A 20,125-nucleotide genomic window follows, 5' to 3' on the forward strand; every position below is an offset into this window, starting at 1 on the left:
CACACTAAGTAAACGCCTAAAAATCTATTTCCGCGATCCACTGGCAGCTCTTCCCTCTGCTCTGGCTCCTCTGAAAACCCAGGGCCTCCCGAGCCATCTGCAATTATGATGGACCAGGGGATGTAAAAATAGAATGTAGCCCCGTGATATCTAATAGAAATATAATACAAACCATATTTTACAATTTTCTAGTAGCCACTTTTTTTAATTAAAAAAATAAAAAGAAAACAGGTGAAATTAATTTTAATAATATATGTATTACTTAACCCTGTATATCTAAAATATTATTTCACCAGGTAATCAATACAAAAATTTATTAATAAGTTATTTTCCATTGCTTTTTGTACTAAGTCTTTGAAATTCAGTGTGTGTTTTACACTTACAGCACATCTCAGTTTGGACCAGCCACCTTATGAGTGCTTAATAGCCAAGTAAGTGCCCAGGGCTATTGACAACTGTATTGGACAGGACATTTGTTTCTTGTTGTCTTAAAGAAACTTAGCCTATTCTTCCTCTGCTTTTAGGGGATACTTTTGAATTGATATATACCTTTTTTTTTTTTTTTTGCGGTACGCGGGCCTCTCATGGTTGTGGTCTCTCCCGTTGCGGAGCACAGGCTCCGGACGCGCAGGCTCAGCGGCCATGGCTCACGGGCCCAGCCGCTCCGCGGCATGTGGGATCTTACTGGACCGGGGCACGAACCTGTGTCCCCTGCATCGGCAGGCGGACTCTCAACCACTGCGCCACTAGGGAAACCCGATATATACCATTTTGAGTTGTGCTTCAGAAGACACACCTGAGTAGATTTTTAAAGAAGTGTTCTCAAATTAACAAAGACTTGGTTTACTGTAACTGTTTCGAATATGATTTTTAAAACACTTTTTTAAAATAAAATACTCTTTTTCATCAAGGTTAAGAAATAGAGAAAGATGTGAAAATATTAAAACACTTCTGAATCTTAAACTTGGATCTGGACATATTACAGATTTCCCTTCCATGAATCTTGCTGTGGGAGGAAAAAATTCATTGCTGTGTGTGGATTCTCCCCCAGTCACCTCTTCCTTTTGCCCGTTCTTTGTATATGTTGAAGTATGTGGAGAAAGGTTATTCAAGGCATCATTAAGACATTCTTGCTTTTTTTTAAATAATAAGATTTTGTCTTATCATCAGCACACATGGTGGCAGCAAGTGCCCTAAAGACTGCAGTTCTGTCATATGTATCTTTTCTTTCTTTGTTTCATTCATTCATTCGTTCATACAACACTTAGTGCCAGACCACTTGCTGGGCATGGAGGTTAAACAATGAAAAGGCTCTCACAATGTAGTGGGAAAATTGTGTAAAAAAAACTACAAATATTAACATATGATGTCCTTCACTACCCTCAAGAGGACATATTACTTAATCTTTGTTGGTGTGATAGAGTTTGGGCCCAGATGTCTTGGAAATGGGGAAGTGTTTCTCTTTTCCTTTACTTTTATTGAAGGTGCTAATTATGTTAATGTTCCTGGGTTCCAGCCAATCCTTTCTCCAAGCAAATACCCCTATCCAGAGAAGCTTATGTTCATGTTTGTGCTCAATTATTAGAGCCATCAAATCAGTCTGCATAGATATCGAAAGAAGTGAATACTTTACGATTTGAAATTACACTGGGTTATACTGGTACTTTTACAAGTATTGCCACCAAAATCTCATTGTTGACAACTTTATTCATACTGCAAATACTGGCAAAAAATATACTGTTGCAGCGTTCAGTTCATCTGTGTGTGTGGATCGGAGCTTCTCACTGGTTCCTGTACATCTCCAAGTGCATGAATCACGTGCCATGATTTTTGTTAATGGAGGGGCACATTGCAGAATCTGTTTTCCTCTAGTGCCAATTTACAAGTGTTCCCACTTGCCAGGATGCTCTTTGCAAAGATGAGATTGGATACAAACACCTAATGCCGTGTATCAGGACAGGTGAGGCAGAGAGCCATTCTGTGACCCAGTGGAAGAGCTGGGGCATGGGAGCAATTGAAGAATGGACACAGAAGGGTAGACTACCCCAAGGGTGCTCTGGGCATCTGGTCTTGCAGCACAACATGAGCTATGGAAAGAGGACTTACAGAAGATAGGAATCATAGGAAAGTCTGCATCAGGGAGGCCTGTGGGGAGTAGTGGCGTGTGCTGGTATTCGGCAGAACACATCTCCCAGGAATCTAGGAGCTGGTGGGTGTGGGGAAAACCTGTTGCTAAGTTAGAGAATAGGGCTTTAGCCACCAGGTAGGGTTAAGCAGAAGAACTCCACTACTTGGAAGACAGAGGGGGACTGAAAGTCTCATCCATAGCGGCGCTGGGGTGCTAAATAGGTGACCAAGGCAGAGACTCAGGAACTGGGCTCATCCAGCAAAAATCAGGCACGAAGTAGAAATTGCATTTCAGGAACAAGGCATAAATCTCGTTATCAAATATAGGCAGGAGTGTTCAACCTGAATTAGCAGTAGAGACTTGATATTGAATCACAGAGCCTGTGCTATAGTTGTGTAGTTCTCTCCTGCCTAAAGTCTGAGTTTTCAGAGATCAGGGAGAGCTCAGCTTAAACTTTGGGGACAAAGGGGAAAGAAATATACTCACGTGACCCTGGTTTTATGAAGAGGGTGGGGGAGGGGAGGTACAGAGCTAAGAATGAACTAGGATGAAACACTGTCATCCATTTCAGAGTCCCACCTTCAACTCCTCACCAAACTGATTTCATTATTTAAATTGAACCCATTGTCAGGTCATTTACGATTAGACTGTTTGGGGAATTGCTGTGTTGATTCAGCTAACAAGGTTTTGTGAAAGGCAAAGGCAATGTGAAAAAGTTTTCTGCTTTCATCACCACCAAACCCTTTCTTGGAGGTCACCACCACCAACCTTCTTGTTTGGACGTTAAATTCCTCCACTTCTTTGCAACACCGGACACAGCTGATCAAGGACCCCACCCCCCACCCCCCTGACATTATCTCCTCCCGGTTTCCTTGACGTGATCATTTTCTTCCTTCTCACTGACACTCCTGCTCTGTGTCCTTTGTTGCTCGTCTCTTTGTTTCCCACTCCCCAGTCGTAGGTGATCTCAAAAGGTACCCTTAAGCTCTTCTTTCCTCTGCTCTCCTCTCCTCATGATTTGCATGTGCCCCTTTGCTTCCCCACTGCTCTAAGCCTGGCTCATTACCTGGAAGGATTACTGCAACAGCTAACTTAACCTGGCTTTTCACCCCTCTCTGTAGTCTCTTCTGCTTCCAGATTGATTTTTCCTGAAGCACAGGTCTGATCACACTACTCCCCTGCCCAGAAATGTTATAGCCTCCGACTGTGAACAAAATTAAGTACCAGCTTCTCACTTAGATATCAAGTCATTTACATCATGGTCCTAAGATAATCTCCCATTAGGCCCCCATATCTAGTCTGCATTCCAGCCAGATTGGCCCACTTACTGTTTCTCAAGGGTATCCTATACTTTCCCTCCTCTGAGACTTTATTTATATTCTCCTTTTGCCCTGTAACTGTGGTAACCACATGTCTTGGTTTGTCTGGATCAGTCTCGGTTTATTCCTATTGTCTCGATAATAGTATCACTCAGCTCCCATTTCACACTCAAAAGTGTAGTAATTTGAATGATAGATTATATGGTCACCCTACCTATAAAGCTCTTTTTCCTGTCCCTTCTCTCTGTCTTATTCCTCAGTCTGCACTCTATTTAACTTTGCTTGTGGTAAACATAGCCCTATCCTTTTAAGCCATGTGCCATATTAAAAAAAAAAAACAAAAAACTAACTTTCATGAGATTTACTTTCTCACTCTCCACCCTACCATCACCAATTTAATGTATTCCCTTCCTATTTTCAGCCCCTACATTTGCCAACATGGTATTGTAGTTGTTTGTTTTTAAATGTAGTTATTTGTATATTTTAAATCCTTCATAGTAACTTACAAGTTCAAGACCTTATTTTTTGTATTGATTAGATTACTTTCATTTGTAAATAACAGAAAACTCTGACTTAACCATTTAACAATAAGGAAGATTTATTGTATCACATAACAGAGGGTGCCAAGTTAGGATGGCTCAAAAATGACTAATTTAGTATCTGAACAGTGGATTAAAAATCCAGGTTGCTCCTTTTATTAAATGCTTTTTCAACATCCTTGGAAATGATTGTATGTTTTAATATTTAAATTTAGTAAATTGTGTTACTAGACTATTTTCACTGCATTCCTGAATATAATCAATCTGTTTCTCATTGTATATTGTTCATACTGCATGGATGAAATAGTTTTGGTAATGCTTATTTATGAGGCGTACATTAATATTTGTAGATGTGGTTTTAAAAAAATCATTGAATTATTTAAAAAAAAAAAAGATCCAGGTTTCTCTTCTCTTTCCATTCTGATATACTATGCGTCTACTCTAATCTTGCTACCTCCGCTCACAATTGCCCAGTGGCCAGCCTTGTTCTAGAAATCACATGCAAATGTGATGATGTCTAGAAGAAGAATATTTCTTCTGTGAGTCTCTAAGCAAGAATCCCTGTTACAGAAGCACCCATTCGCAGCAGAAGTCACCTCATCCCTCCTTGGGCAGAATTTCATTACATGCCCAGCCTAAACTAGTCACAGATGAGGCCGTCAGGACTTGACAAATCATTCATCCCCTGAGGTTGAGGTGGCCCTGATTCCCTTGAAGATCGTGGCCATTAGGGAAGGTTGAGCAGAGCAAAATCAAGGCTCTGTGAGGAAGAGGGTTAGTTATCACTAGTTAGGCAAGCAACAGTATCTGCTTCATATAAGTTTGGGTTCAATCAATGTTTATTAAATAAGGTTTTAGTTTTATTTCAAGATATGAAGAATTGTAATTCACTTGAATATTCTAATGCTGTAATGAATTATAAATACTGATCTTAAATAAACCTTTAAAATGATCAGTACTGCACATAGCAGGTTCATTTCAACACTGTTTTGCTTAAGTTCATATGGAGAGATTAGAATTAAGACTTTGAAAGAAAACTTGATTGAGATTTTAATAGCTATCTAAAACTGCTGGCCAGAACACTGTGCTCAGAATTGCTCATTAAGTAGAATTATTTCCTGTTGCTTTTTGAGGGAATGTTTTTCTGAGTATTTGAGTGCTATATTCATAGGATTCAAATACTCATAGGATATCAACTCTCTGTTAACAAATTTACCTTTTGGCACTGAATTGCAGAATTCTCAAAATACCTGCCAACTATGAAATGTAATCAACAATAGGTCAAAACATTATGATTTTGAAATGTCCTGCAGCATCAAGAGGAGTTGGAAAGAGAGGCTGCTGAACGAGAATCCTCTTCTCATACCCACGAGAGGACTCTTGTTCTTTCCACCCAGGGTCTGTTCAAGCCCAACACCTCCCAAGATCCTCTGTGGGTAAATCAGTGGTGGAAGCCAGAGAATTTGGAGCAGTTCTTGTGTTCCTTGCACAGTAGTTAGTACTGTACTCTGTAAATGGGGGCTCGTTCAACCTTCTGAAGTGTTGTCACCAGTCTGCCACACAGATGGTCCCAGTGAGGAGACCCTAGGGAGCCAGTACCCTCTGGGTCAACAGGAGATGGAGCCAGCACTATTAACCTGAAAATATTCCATGCAATAAAAGGGATCAGAAAGACTCGTTTTATTTCTGAATGAAACAAAGGACAGAACAGAGGAAAACTGCTTCTAAACCCTTCATTGGATATTGCTGCTCAGAATTCTGGACCTTGGTGCCAGAGGGCTTCGGGCTGGCATTTTATGTTTTCAGAAACCCTCTTGTTAAGTGCTGAGATGTAATGACTCTAAATATTTTGACAGCCTGCAGTAGGACTCAGGAGAGAGGCAGAATCTAAGATTATGCCTGGCTTGGATATTTGAACAAGTTTTCTGAAGGGTAAAGGGTCTGGATAAGATCGAATTCCTCCCAAGTGTAAAAGTCAGGGATTCTTATCTAAGGGCAGCCTATTTGCATGTATGTCCAAATATATGTCAAAGTTAATCTGAATCTCAGTGGGGAATCGTGGTAGGAAAATAGCATAGAAACTGAGTAAGCTGTGTATGGAAGAGAGAGTGGACTTCACAGTCAGACTTTTTTTCCCTTAATAACTTGAATGAATAGAAACATTTTTACATCAGTCCTATAGGCTTCTACTGTTCTATTAAACTCCTGCAAATAGATATATAGTCATTATTCTTTTGAGAAATAATATGAATATATAATTTTTATTCAAAGTTTTTAAAATAAACTTCCTGCTAATATTATCTGAACATCCCACCAAACTGCGCCATCACCAGTACTTCAAATGACATTTTGGGGTAACAGGTTGATTCTAAAAATAAGATGCAGGAGGCTGGGAAGACATTGCAGAAATTAATATTCCCAGCCCCACTGCACTCTGCCTACCCATACAGACTGTACTCTTCGTTTGAATGCACTTAACTGTTCATTAGAACATCTTATCTGTAAGCCTCATCTAGCTTTTTTTTAAAAAACAGATTCCAGTATTTGTACTTTATTCAGAAAAGCTAATTGAGGGAAATAATATTCATAAGTGCTGAAGTTCAGGTGAAAAACTTTGCTAGACTTTTCTTCCTAAAATCAAGCTAAATAATAAAAAATATTACAATGTCAAGTTTGACATTGAGTGATAAAGTAGGTTAATATGGATTTTATAAAGCGCTTTGACTACATTCCTGCAAAAATCTTTAATGATGAATATAATATTAAAATTGGAGTTACACTGCCTAGATTTGAATCTCAGGTCTGCCATTAGCTATGAGACCTTAGGAAAATTACTAAACCTTTTTGTGCCACAGTTTCCTTATCTGTAAAAAGGGATAATAATACCTACCTCATAGGGTAGTTGTGAGGACCACGTCAAATTGATATACATAAAGTGTATAGAACAGTACCTGGTCCATGGTAAGTGCTATATATCACTTTTTAAGATGACAGCAAAGAGGGTGTATTTATGAATTTATATAATAAATATGTATGTATCATAAGCTTAAATTAAGGGCATTTGGGATAAATAATCAGTTTTCTAAAATGCATTTCCTGTTATATATTGGAAAACCTTACATTGGCTTGCTTAATAAATTCAGTGGAATCAGAACTGTTAGGGTTTCACATTTAAGTTCTAGTTGTACCTTTTCCTAATACGCTGGGAGCAGTAAGCTGGAAAGTTACACGTATACCAAATACAAGTGAGCCCAGACTGCAAAATGAGCTTATGTTCCAAGATTCATCTCATTCATTTATTTTTGGGTTTCAATCATGCTAGTCTTTGTACATTCTCATCAGCATTTTTAATGACTTGGTAAAGTAGAAGCATTTCCTGCGTAATCAACATTTATTTTTCCTGAGAAAGTATTTTAAAAATAAAGTCCTTCAAACGTCTAGTCTTTTTTTTTTTTTTTTCAGTAAAAATGAATGGCCTTAAAAGACATTTGTCCTGGCAGTCTATTTAAAGATGAGAGAAATGAAAGCCAAGAAAACCAGAAGAAGATGCCCTCAAGGGAAAGATCTGTATGATGAATTTGAAATTGCAGAGAATACTATTTCTGCTTTCCCAGGAAGAGCTGTCACCTCAAAAGCCTATTTTCATGAAAGGAGAGTGTTACTCAGAGTATCAGAGTTTAGTCTGTTGAATGCATATTCCCTTAATGCGGGTAAGGCACTTGAAGGTGACCACTAATCATTCAGTCCTGTTGTACAACAGGAACTTGTATTTTGGTCCAGGAGAAATCTTAACCAAACAGCAGTGTAGATTCTTCGAACTAGCAAAAAAAAAAAAAAAAAAATTACTGTCCACTAAAGACAGTAATGAAGAGTTACTACATTGGCTCAGGTCCTGAGATTATTCTCCCCAGATTCAGTTGCCAGCAGGCATTCCAAGGAAGTCCAGTAAGGGAACATATAACTCGTCTGTACTATAGAGAAGAAATGTCATTCTTTCTCAGCCATCGATTGAAAAGGTCAGGTAAATCCCACTATCCTTCCCTGGGTGCTTTTCTGCTACACAGATACATCTCAAAACACTACTTAAAAACCTCTTTATTTCCCACCTGTGTCATTTTTCAGAGTAATATTTTTCTCTCTCGTGTGACTTATTACTTGGTCTCTTTTGTTTTAGACATTCTTCTCTCCTCTTCCTAATAACTAGGGAAGTGGTGAATGAGTTCATCATTGCTTTATAAAGTTAGCATTTCTCAGCTTTACTTTTTCTAAAGAGCCCTAATTCTTTTATCCAATTATCATAAATAGCTATACTAGCTAATCCTTCCTAAATGTGAATTTTTCTCTTCTTAAAAAAAAAAACGACTTTGCTTTTACTTACTCTGCCTAGTGTTTCTGGGATACAACTCTACCAGGATTGTCCCTAGAAGATAAATTGCTAAGATCAAATCAATTTCGGAAAGTTAACAGTTTTCTTTAACAGATTGTCATGCTTTGGGTTATGTAGGAAAGCTAACTGGGAGGAAATTGCACTTTTATATGCAGAAAGTTCAGGCAAGAAAGCTTTAGCTACCAGACTTTTCTTCCTAAAATAAAGCAAGATAATACAACTTTACAATGTCAAGTTGAACTCCAGAACTGGACTGCATGGAGCTGAGTGGGTCCTGACTTCCTGACTTATTACCTGAATGACCTTAGATAAGTCAGATAACCTCTCTGCACCTTAGTGTCCTCATCCATAAAATGGAGACAGTAGAATAATACCATCATAGGGTAGCTGGAAATTATGAATCTTGATGTGCTAATGTGCACTGTGAGTCTCCAGGAGGGGTTAGAGTTTGCAGCTTTCAGCTGATTTTTTTTTGATCTGGGAGTCTCCTCCCAACCTCCCTAAAAAAAACCCCAAACAAACAAGAAAACAAAAAAAAAATTACTTTACATCCTCTTGAACTTAGTTTTAGAAGCACTGACATAGGGACATTTAATTACTGCTTGTGCTTCAAAGGCTCATTTCTAAAAACTCTGTTACCTCCAGGTCCCAAAGAATAAATTTTCTCACGTTGCTTTTACTGTTGATAAGAACAGGGGAAATTAATTCAAACATGTATTTTAGAAGAGCTTGAAAGCAAGCTAATAACCTGTATACTAGTTTTTATTAATTATAAGCTAGCTCTTTTGAGGAATGACAGGTACACTATAACCGTAATGGCCTACAGATTTGTGAACATGTAGAATTTGACCCTATATGTTAAATTTTTTAAAAAACACTACAAGTATGCAAAATGAATTTATATTACAGTGCTCTTATAATTCATTTTTAGTATGGATATCATGTAAAGTTTAATTAGCAGCTATTATTTTAAATAGGAAAGAAGTTTTTTTTAATGGTTTTCACAAGCGTCTAGTCATTAAAAAAAAACAAACAAGAATGAGCATAGCATGTAAATTTGTGTCTTGTTAGGCAGACCGTGTTTCCTTTTACTGCATCCTCATGCTGCTCTCCCAACCCCCCAACACAACACACGTATGCACCCCAAGATTAGTGGCAGGACTTTCATACTATTGCAACTTATCAAACCACTTTATTATGCTATTCCAGGCATCCCAGATTCCCTTACCACAAACACCAACCCATCACAGATCTGAGCTGGACAGATTCTTCAAGGTCATCTAATGATAGCTAAAATGTGCAGAGTGCTTACTCTGTGCTAGCGCCTGTTCTGAGAATTTTGTAACAGTTAACTCATTTAATCTTTACCACAGCCCACGATGCATTATTTCTATCATCTGTTTTTTAATAGGTGAAGTCACTGAGGCAAGGAGAAGTTATGTGACTTATCTAAGGTCATTCAGCTAAGAAGAGGTAAAGGCAGGACTCAATTCCAGGCAGTCAGGTTCTCGAGCCCATATTCACTGTACTGCCTTGGAGACACAGGCTTGCCTTTCCCGGGCTTGGAGCAAATATTCCAGGTAGTATTTCTCCATCCTCTGCTCTCTGGTCCTCAGGCCCTAGAGAGTTAATACTGACCACACTGCTTAGACTGGATCCCTTTCTGCAAGGGTGTTTGCTCACTCGCATACTCAAGTCCTCAGTCAGCACTTACTCCTTATCTCACCCCTTCTTTGTTCATTCACTACTATTACTTGTGTATGTGACCGTAGTGGCAGGGAAGTTGGATGTTTCTCCGATGTCCTCCTGCATTTCAGCCATAGTGAGAAGTGCGGTGAGTAGACTCTGAGCCAGAGAATGAGCATGACCTGCTGGGGTGCTGAGCATAAGGTGACCTGTCAGGGTACTTCATCTCTCCAAGTCTCATGTAAAACATCTGGAAAGTTGAGAGCATTGGATTTCTTTTTATTTTAGGCTTCCTTTAACCTCTTTTACAATCCCACCCTTCACTACAATGCCTAGAATAGCTCTTTGCACAGTACAAGTACCTAATAATTATTTGTTCAAATAAATATCTAGAAACCCCTTTTATAAAATGTCCCTGACAAATTTAAAACGTGGTAATCAGGAGTTTTAGACTCCTTGAAATAGCCTGTAGAGAGCTTGAGGGCTTATTAAAACACTAACGGCTGGAACCTGTTCCCAGAGTTGCCGAGTCAGTAGGACTGGGGTGAGGCCCGAGTTGCATTTCCATCAAGTTCCCAGATGCTGCTGATGCTGCTTGTGTGGGGACCGTATCTGGGAATCACCGCCCATCGAGCACTCTCAAAAAAAAAACATATCCCTTTCCTCTGGTTTCCCAATTAAAAATGATTTAATAAGATTGTCGCATCCATTGGGTGGTTTGACAGCTTTCATGTGTCTCTTATCCCCTGCTATCTGCATTTTAACAGGAGTCTCTTTTTAAAGACTACAAACCTTATTTCACAGGAGCAAATCTAGTTCTTGGCCTCCTAGCCTTCTATCTAAGCTACCTTTGACCCACTGTGGCACTAAATCTGTCCTCTCCCTAAGGTATTAGGGCCTCCTTGTCACACACCCACATCTTAACCACTGCTCTTAACATGTAAAGATTAAGAGCATGGGCTCAGGAGGTGGGCTGTCTTGGGTTGAGAGGTTGGTTCCTCACTCTATATCCAATCCTAGACACTTTCTCTGTGCTTCATCGTCTTCATCTGTAACTGGATTTCAATAACAGTACCTACCTCATAGGGTTGTTTTAAATATTAAATTGGTAAATATTTGCAAAGCACTGAGAATAGTCCCTAAAACGTCGTACATGCTATGTGTTTTTGAAATCTTTTTTCCCCCACCTTTATGGAGATATAATTGAAATAGAACATTGTGTAAGTTTAAGGTGTACAGCGTGTTGGTTTGATACATTTTATATTGCAAAATGATCACCACTATAGCCCTAACTGACACCTCCAGCCCATCCCATGATTACACATTTTTGTGTGTGTGGTGAGAATATTTAAGTTCTACTCTTTCAGCACCCTTCAAGTATATAATACAGTATTTTTAACGATAGTCACCATGCTGTACGTTAGACCCCCAGAAGATGTTAATCTTATAACTGGAAGTTTGTGCCCTTTGACCAGTATCTCTCCATTTCCCCAACCTCCCAGTCCCTGGTAACCAAACCACCATTCTACTCTCTGTTTCTATGAGTTTGACTTTCTTTTTTTCTTTTCTTTAGATTTCATATATAAGTGATACCATGCAGTATTTGTCTTTCTCTGTCTGATTTATTTCACTTAGCATAATGCACTCGGGGTTTATTAAAGTTGTCACAAACTAGGATTTCCTTCTTTCTCATGGTTGAACTCCATTCTGTATACACACACACACACACACACACACACACACACACACACACACACATAAAACACACCTTCTTTATCAGTTCATCTATAACTGGACACTAAGGTTGTTTCCATGTCTTAGATATTGTGAATAATGCCACACTGAACATAGGAGTGCAGGTTAACTTCTATATCCTGATTTCAGTTCCTTTGGATAAATACCCCTCAGAAGTGGGATTGCTGATTATATGGTAGTTCTATTTTTAATTTTTTGAGAAACCTCCATACTGTTTTCCATAGTAGTTGTGCCACTTTGCATTTCCACCAACAGTGCACAAGGGTTCCCTTTTCTCCATACCCTCTCATACACTTGCTATCTCATATTTTTGATGATAGCCATTCTCACAAGTGTGAGGTGATATCTCATTGTGGTTTTGCTTTACATTCCCTGATAATTAGTGATATGGAGCACCTTTTCATGTACCTGTTGGCATTTGTAAATCTTCTTTGGAAAACTGTCTATTCAGTTCCTTTGCCTACTTTTTAATTGGGTTGACTTTTTTGCTGTTGAGATGTGTGAGTTCTTTATATGTTTTGAATATTAACCCCTTATCAGATGCATATTTGCATATATTTTCTCCCATTCCATAGGTTGCATTTTCATTTTGTTGATTGTTTCTTTTGCTGTGCAGAAGCTGTGCAGAAGCTTTAAGTTAGCTTTTATTATATGTTAAATGTTTCCCAAATGTACCTCTCAGGGTATCACCTTCATGATTTCTATCAGTCTATCAATCTATCAATCTACTTTGCTAACAAGTTATTATAAAAGAAAACTTGTATTATTACTGTAAATGGAACACCAGTATCACTTGATAAATAGAGGGTAACCATAAATTAAATACAGTGAAAACCAATGTTTTTTTTATTATAGCCAGTTATTTCTGCTGAGTACTCTGAGCCTGAGACTTATTCCCTTTTTATGAAAAACAGGTAAATTAGCAAGTTCTAGCTGCTCTAACAAATAAACCGCCACATTTCACTGGCTTCATACACTAGAGTTTTTCACTCACGTAACAGTCCAGCGCAGGGCTGCTGATTCAGGGACCTTGACTCCTTCCGTCTTGTGGCACCAACAACTGATGGATCCAGAAATCTCTCTGCTTCCAGTCAACAGATGCAGGGAGAGAACATGGAGAAATCACCTGATTTTTTGCTCTTTTGGTCTGAAACTGCCATAGGTAATTCGTCCTTTGGTGTAAATCACCTAGAGGTGGGTGAGCAGGGAATGTTGGTCCAAGATAGGTAGCCACTTCCCACAGCTACTTTATAGTATGAAAGTGAGAATACAAGTTTTTGGTGGTCAAATTATGAAACATAAACAGGTTATAGCAAGACATAGCCATAGTTTCTGAATTGCTGGGAGGGATTGTGCAACTACTTCTTCACTAACTATATTACTATTTTAGTTCAATTAATTCTCCTCTCTCCTAACCTCAATTTCACTCAGAAACTGTTCCAAGATGTTAACAACTGCCTTACTTAGAGAGAGTGAAATCCATATATACACAGAAGAAACCTGTTTCTCTGTATCATGACACAAAATTAATGAGATAGTACCCAGTGTAGCTTTTTACCTCTTAGTATAGCTTAGAACTTTCCTTGGCTAGATGGGAAATGAGCTCTGTCTCTATATATGTCTGTATAATAACCAAGAATGAAAAATGTGGTTGATAGGAACTTATATATAAACCCAGTACCCTCCTACATTTTAAAACTTAACTGTGTGCCATTACTAAACTTTTATGATTTAAAGTTGTTATTATTATTTGACATATATTTGAAATGTGTGAGACACATGCCCAGTACCACCACACTGATTGCATGATTTCTGCTGCTGTAGTACCATCTGAAATATTTTTCCTGTGCTAATTTCAAACCAATGAAGCATGGATATGTTTGAGTGACCACCAGCTGAAGGGGAGAGGAATTTCTAATTGGGTTTTTATAAGTGAAAACTAAAGCTATTTGGAATTTGACATTTGATGAAAGTCTACTATGATGTTATCATCCTGGAAAAAACTTACTTCTGTATTTTGTCATGAAGAAGTAGGGATAACAGAGGGTCAGCCCCTGGAAGCTGAGGTGTGAGAGCAACATTATGTGCTCATAACAGAGAAATTTATACTTAGTGATTTATGATTCATACCTGTATTTTTGTAGGTTGCTTTCATCAGCCACGTGGAGCTTTTTACTCACTGGCGAACATAGTAAAAGATAAGAACCAGAACTGGATACCAGATCTGTGTTCAAAGATGAGCTGGAGGCATTGATGGGTCATTTAGGAAGGGGGACTGTATAGGCCCAGCTCGATCAGCAAGGTAGGGTTCAAGCAGCTTCATAATGTCAACACTGAGTTCAGTAAAGCATGATGGAGTGACTCAGAGGGTGGTGTATCATAGGAAGCATATAGTACTTCATTTTGGTTGGTCAGTGGACTGTAGGGCTTCCATTTACAGGCTGGGTGAGGTTCAGGAGCACAACTGTTTCCTCCAAGGAGGTAGACTGTCAGGGTGCAGTGGGGAGGGGACTGTGACTCAAGGAACAGCACAGTTGCTCAGACACAGCTCTGTGGAGCAGTGACAGCCCTTCAGTATCAGCTCCTGAGCCCTTGGTGGGCATCTTATCACATTCCAGATGTATTGTCATAGACCACGAATGACAGCAACCTTCCAGGGAGGTTGCTTGAGGGCTTCCAATGGAACTTGGGGAACAGGGGCCTTCCCCTCTCTTAGCAGGGGAGGCGTGATGGTGGGATGAGGTTAGTGAGCCCAGATGAGGGGAGCTGGAAGGCAGATGCAAGGAATGAAGTGAGGGTTGACTGCTGTGTTCTTACTGTGCCAGCCTACACCCCCTCTACCAGTAGAGTCTTTCTTATTTTTTCTTTTATTTCCCAGTGAATGGGGAGCTTTTGCTGAGGTGGGGGAGGAATACCCCCAAGGAACTGCTGGCCCATGGGAAGCGGGTTGACTCTCCCCGCCAGAGCCACAGGTGTCCTTCCCGATGTTCTACTCCCTCCTTTCTCATTCTCTGTAGCCCGCTGCAGCCTGTGGCAGGCAGGAGGAGGGGCCGTGCTTCCTCTTGGTGGGTCACAGTTAACACTGTTCATCATCTCAACTCTCTCTGGAAATGGCTTTCATTTATAAGTTCACAGAGAAAGGGAATTTTATCAAGGAAAACTACAAAGCTTTTAGCATCTCCATCTATGGCTTCCATGCCCCTGTCCTGTCATGTTTCCCTGTCTCTCACTCCCAGGACAGAAAGCAACCAATTATGATCTTTCCCCAAGGGCTGCTTTGGGAATCTACTGACAATGGCAGCCAGTGACTCCAGATTAAGAACTCCTTCTCGACAATGGTGAGAAATGCCCAAAGCACCAGGTCCTCAGTTACACGTCAGAACCTAATGCCTGCAGTAGAAATATGAAGAAATTTTACTGGAAAGAGAACCTCAAAATAATAATGGCAGAGTTAGAAAGGGTGGTGTGAAGCTTTTTTGGTCTTTGTGGGAAGACTGGTGTGTGTGTCAAAAGGACCAGGAAAGTCTTTTTCTATACTCAGTTCTCTTATATCTGGAGATTCCAGGAGTTATAAAAGTGCTTTGTGCCCCAGCACCTTTCCCTTAAAACTGTAGAAATGCTAGGAGTATGGTGGGACTCCAGGATGTAACCTGAGCATTGAGGACTGACAGTAGGGATCAGGGGGCTGACCTGGCTTAACCTGGGAAAATTAGAGGAAAAGCTTACACATTCCTAGGTGAAGGCTGTGGTCAAAATAGCTCTAAATTTGGATTCAGATTCTGGTTGTGCCAGTAACAACCATGTTTGACTTCTTTATTTCTCTCTGGGTTGGTGTCCTTATCTATTAAGGGTAGATTGAGCTCGGTTTCATTCATTCATGCAGCCATTCATATTTATTGCCGATCACCGTGTTTTAATATGAAAATATAAAGATAACATTATACAATCCCTGTCTCAGAGAAGCTCTCAATTAAGTGGAGGAGACAGATGTTACTGATACTTGTAAAAGCATGCGTAAAGTACCATAATAAATATACAAAGTGCTGTTGGAACACAGAGAGGGAGGGAGGGATGGGTTGTACCAGGAATAGAGTTGCAGTAGAGTATGCAGTATGTAAATCATGTCTTAAGAACAGAACTGCCTACCATTGCCTATCATAAGCGTGGACCAAGTATACAAGCCAGAATGTATGGGAATGCCTGGTATGTTGGGGAATGAAAATGTTTAGCTGTGACTAGAGCATAGCGTGTCTGGAGGCTTGTAAGGGAAGCTGAAAAAGATGGATTTAGGTTCACCTGTAAACAGTCTCTTACAACAATTCCTGTTACTCCATTGGCTATGAAGACACACTGGAACTTGTAAACAGGAAATTTGGATTGCACACAATTTGAGCAGGGAAAAATGCAAGCACAGAGGTGAGTTCTGAGAATATAAGAGCAATACAAGAATATTAAAATATAAGAGCAATAGAAGTTAGCAGTTGATAGAGAGAGGCAGAGGAGGGAAATGAAGGTTTCAGCATGGTGTGTAAGGGTGTGAGAGTTTTAGCCTGTGTGTCCAAGTTGGACAGGAGGTTTAGGGTGGGAGACTGGAATTTCACTTTGGATGGGAAGGCTTTGAGGCTTCAGTATGTAGGTCTGAGCATGTTGAGATGTTGCTGTTTGATAGGTGGTTGGAGACCTGCATCTGGAGCTCAGGGGAGAGAGAAATATTTAGGACTTGTTACAGTAGCAGGGGTTGGTAAAGCCTTAGGAGGAATGAAATCCTCTAGGGAGGACTTCTGACAAGTCAAGAGAAAAAGAACCTGATAAAATCAGGGAACATAGAATTTAGGTCTGCAGTTCACTGACCAGAGCCTCTACCTCCAAGGCAAACTCAGTCCACTTTAGCCTTATGTTCAGGTCAAGTTGAGAGCTACAAGGAGAAAGGCTATCTCCTTTCCTCTCCTAATACTGTCTTCCCCATAGGGCTTCCATCCAAATCCTCTACATCTGTCTAAGAACTATCCTTCCTTGAAGCGTAGTAAGAATCACCCCCCCGTCTTTCTTTGATGCCATGTTAATTTGGGTTCTTCTAGAAGCAGGTACCAAATGTGATTAGATATATACCATATGTTTATCAAGGGAAACACTTGTAAAAGCTAAAAGTTGCAGGGTGGTAAACCAGAGAAGGCAAGGAGAACCTTCAGACTATGCTGGAGGACTGAGCTCTGTGAAGGAGAGGGGGAAGGAAGGAGGATTGGGTAGGAAGCACCTCAGAGTACAGCACAGCTCCAAGAAAGGCCAGAATCATGGGGAGTCCTTATCCCACATCTTAGAGGAATAGACTCACCTGGATCCCCTCACCATGCCTAGCCATTGCCAGGAGGAGCCTACAGGAAGTGTGGCCTCAGCAGGGATTCAGTCTTTGACCCAGAGGGGTGACAACTGGGAACATCAGACCAAAAGCCTGCCCAGAGCAGGAGATCCTAGTGGCACATTTCATGGCCACCATAGATGGCCTCAGTGACTCAGTGACACTTCCTAAATGTTCTCCTGGCACTTATTGTCCAAACCAGTCAAAACTCAGCGTTTACAGCCTTGTACCATTATTAATTATCTCACCTTGTGTCCGCCCAACTAGATTATAAACCCTTCCTTAAACATCAGTGCAGTGTCCTTAAACTCAGAGGCATCTAGGTATTCATCGTAATAAGAATTGTGTTATTTTCATTACTTGAATTTATCTGAGAGGTGTAGCAATGGGAGTTTTGACTTAGGAAGTTGGGATGAGGGAAGTTAAGAAAGAATATGATTTGGATGAGGCGTTCCACAGATGTCACAGTGAGGAAGGGAGAACTAGAGCATGGGAAGCAGACATACCCACTGAAGGAAAGCAGACACTAGGGCCTAGGCACATGAATTTGATGAGATGAAGTCCAGGTAGGCAGACAGAAGCCAGTATACAGAGAACATGGTAGAAAGTGCTAGTCGAGGGGCAAGAACTATTACGGAGGAGGTCCAGCAAGATATAATGGATGGGAGTTTGAAGTAGACATCACTGCAACTCTCTTTTTTTGAGAACTAACCTTTCTACCCACCAGGCAGTTTCATACACCATATCACACCTTCTTCACCTTGGTTAATTGGACCAAAGAGACACCTGTCTCAAGCTGAACCTTCTGGGAATTTTGAATCGGGGTTCAGTAAATCTAATTAGTTGAATTTTCCTTGAACTGAGCTGACATGTTGAAGCAGGGCTCTTGGAGACTGCTGGAGCCCTTGTGTACACTAGGAAGCAGTAGAAGCGGCTGCAGAAAGACAAGAATGAGTCAGGCATTCAGAGACAAGCTGAGATGAGAGACAGCACGACTCCAGAGAAGAAGAATGAGACTGAGAGAGTCGTTGCCTGGACTCCTGAGAAATTTCCATCCCTCAACCTAATCCTGTGCCCTTTCACACTAGGTTCTGAGATAACCCACCAACCTTAGAATAAATTCCCTATTCTTCTTAATCCAGTTTGAGTGGGATTCTTTTAGTAGCAGCCAAATAATATTGACTGAGACAGTGTTTTGACAGATACGCTCAAGACACAAACAGGAAGCTGAGAAACATGCAATTTGCAGGGATACAGACAAGCGAGAGGTTAGCATTAGGAAAACTGGGAAGAGTATCCCGGACAAAGCAGCTTTTAGTCTGGTAAGTAAATGGGTAACCAAGTCAAAGAGTAAACATACAGGATCTGCTTAGAGGAACTAGGGTAGAGGGTAGAGCCTTCCTCACAAGAACAAGGCAGAAAAAGGTGGTTATTAGGTGTCAGGTAAAAGGTCAGAGGCAGACTAAGATCTTCCGATCTATTGAGGATGGGACTCATTCATGCATTCAGTAAGAATTCTTGGGTATCTACTACAGTCTAGGGGGGTTAGTGTGTTAACAGACTGAGCTGTGGGTTCAGTGTACTGTGGGGTGGAGCCAAGCCGGGAGTGGAGACCCTATGATACCTGCTGTGGGGAAGAGAAGGCTCAGAGGGCAGAATCGGGGGGCATCAGTCAGCTCATGATGTGGAGTGGATGATAGAATGTTAGAATTTGGAACATTCTGGGGTAAAACAGACCTGGACGAAGTTGGAACTGAGAACTCAGAAAGTAACTTCTTTCAAGGAGCAGCAGAGAGGAAGGTAGGGTGAGGAAGGAAAGAGTGATTCCGAATGGGAGATAAGAAGGTGTCAGGCACACAGCTTGTCTATTTGTCAGTTTCTCCTAGGACCCTGGTGGCAGCTGATGAACCCATAAAAAAATACCTGTTGTGCCTGTTTATGCTGACCTGCTCGACTTTGCCAAAGTTAAAAATTTCAGGAGGATTTGGAAAGCTATAGACTCTAGCCTTTTCTAATTCAATTCTACCTTACCAGATAGGCAAGACTAGATTCCTTTAAAGTAATTCAGCTCAACATCTTCTGGTTAAACTTTGAACCCTCACATACTGGGAAGAAGAAATATAGTAGAGGAAAAGGAGGGAGAAGGAAGGATAAAAATTAAGAGATGCCTCATAATCTGTTGCACATATTGGGATAAAATTAGTCTCCTGTGATCTCCTTCTCTACCTCCCACTCATAATTTTGAATATCTGGTAATCGTAGGTATATCTTTTCACAAAGACCCCAAAATCACTTCTCCAGTGGATGTCAGGGACTCCCTATATAGTGCGTTATTTAACCTTGATAAGATGACCTAAAAACTAACCTAAACAATGACAAATTAGGAGACATGCTATTGGCTCCGGTTTCTTTTCTCATAATCTTATTTCTAGTGTGGTTGTGGTGTTAAATAGAGTCAGAAGATCTAGGGCTGAGTCAGAAATTTCTGCTTGGCTTCTGACTGGCCTTATGGGGAGCAAATTATTTAACCTCCTCAAGCTTTCATTTCCTCATCTGTAAAATGGTATTATGACACATGACACTTGTTCTAATACCCTGATGGGTGATTTTAAAGACCATGTATAAAAACTAATGAAATGGTACAAACACCAGTGGAAGGTAGCCAGGTCCTTTCATAAATCACATAGTTGAGTAAAGAATCTGTATCAGAACCTAATTTTTCTCCTCACTAGCTCTGTGGCCTTTGACAATTCATTTGAGTTCCAAGTCTTGTTTTTTTTTCCCTTGTCAAAGAGGTATGATAATATTCTCTGTTTCATGTAGTTTTTATGACGATTAAAATGACACATGTATACTAAAGTATAAAGAATATATTAGTGATTACAATTCTTAATAATGTCCCAGAATAGAATAATGATACTATTTTGATTATATTTTCTTGTTATAAAAGTATTA

At 40.1% G+C, this 20,125-nt stretch overlaps 1 protein-coding gene across 2 annotated transcripts in view; it reads left to right on the top strand.

Annotated features, from left to right (window-relative positions):
- The window catches only part of PLPPR5 (phospholipid phosphatase related 5), a gene marked incomplete at both ends in the record, with an annotated part of 126,962 nt that overhangs the window by 20,023 nt on the left and 86,814 nt on the right, over nucleotides 1-20,125 (top strand). The window lies entirely within an intron of this gene.

This window comes from Leucopleurus acutus (genome assembly GCF_964270905.1).
Source record: "Leucopleurus acutus genome assembly, chromosome: 2".
NCBI classification, from domain to species: domain Eukaryota; kingdom Metazoa; phylum Chordata; class Mammalia; order Artiodactyla; family Delphinidae; genus Leucopleurus; species Leucopleurus acutus.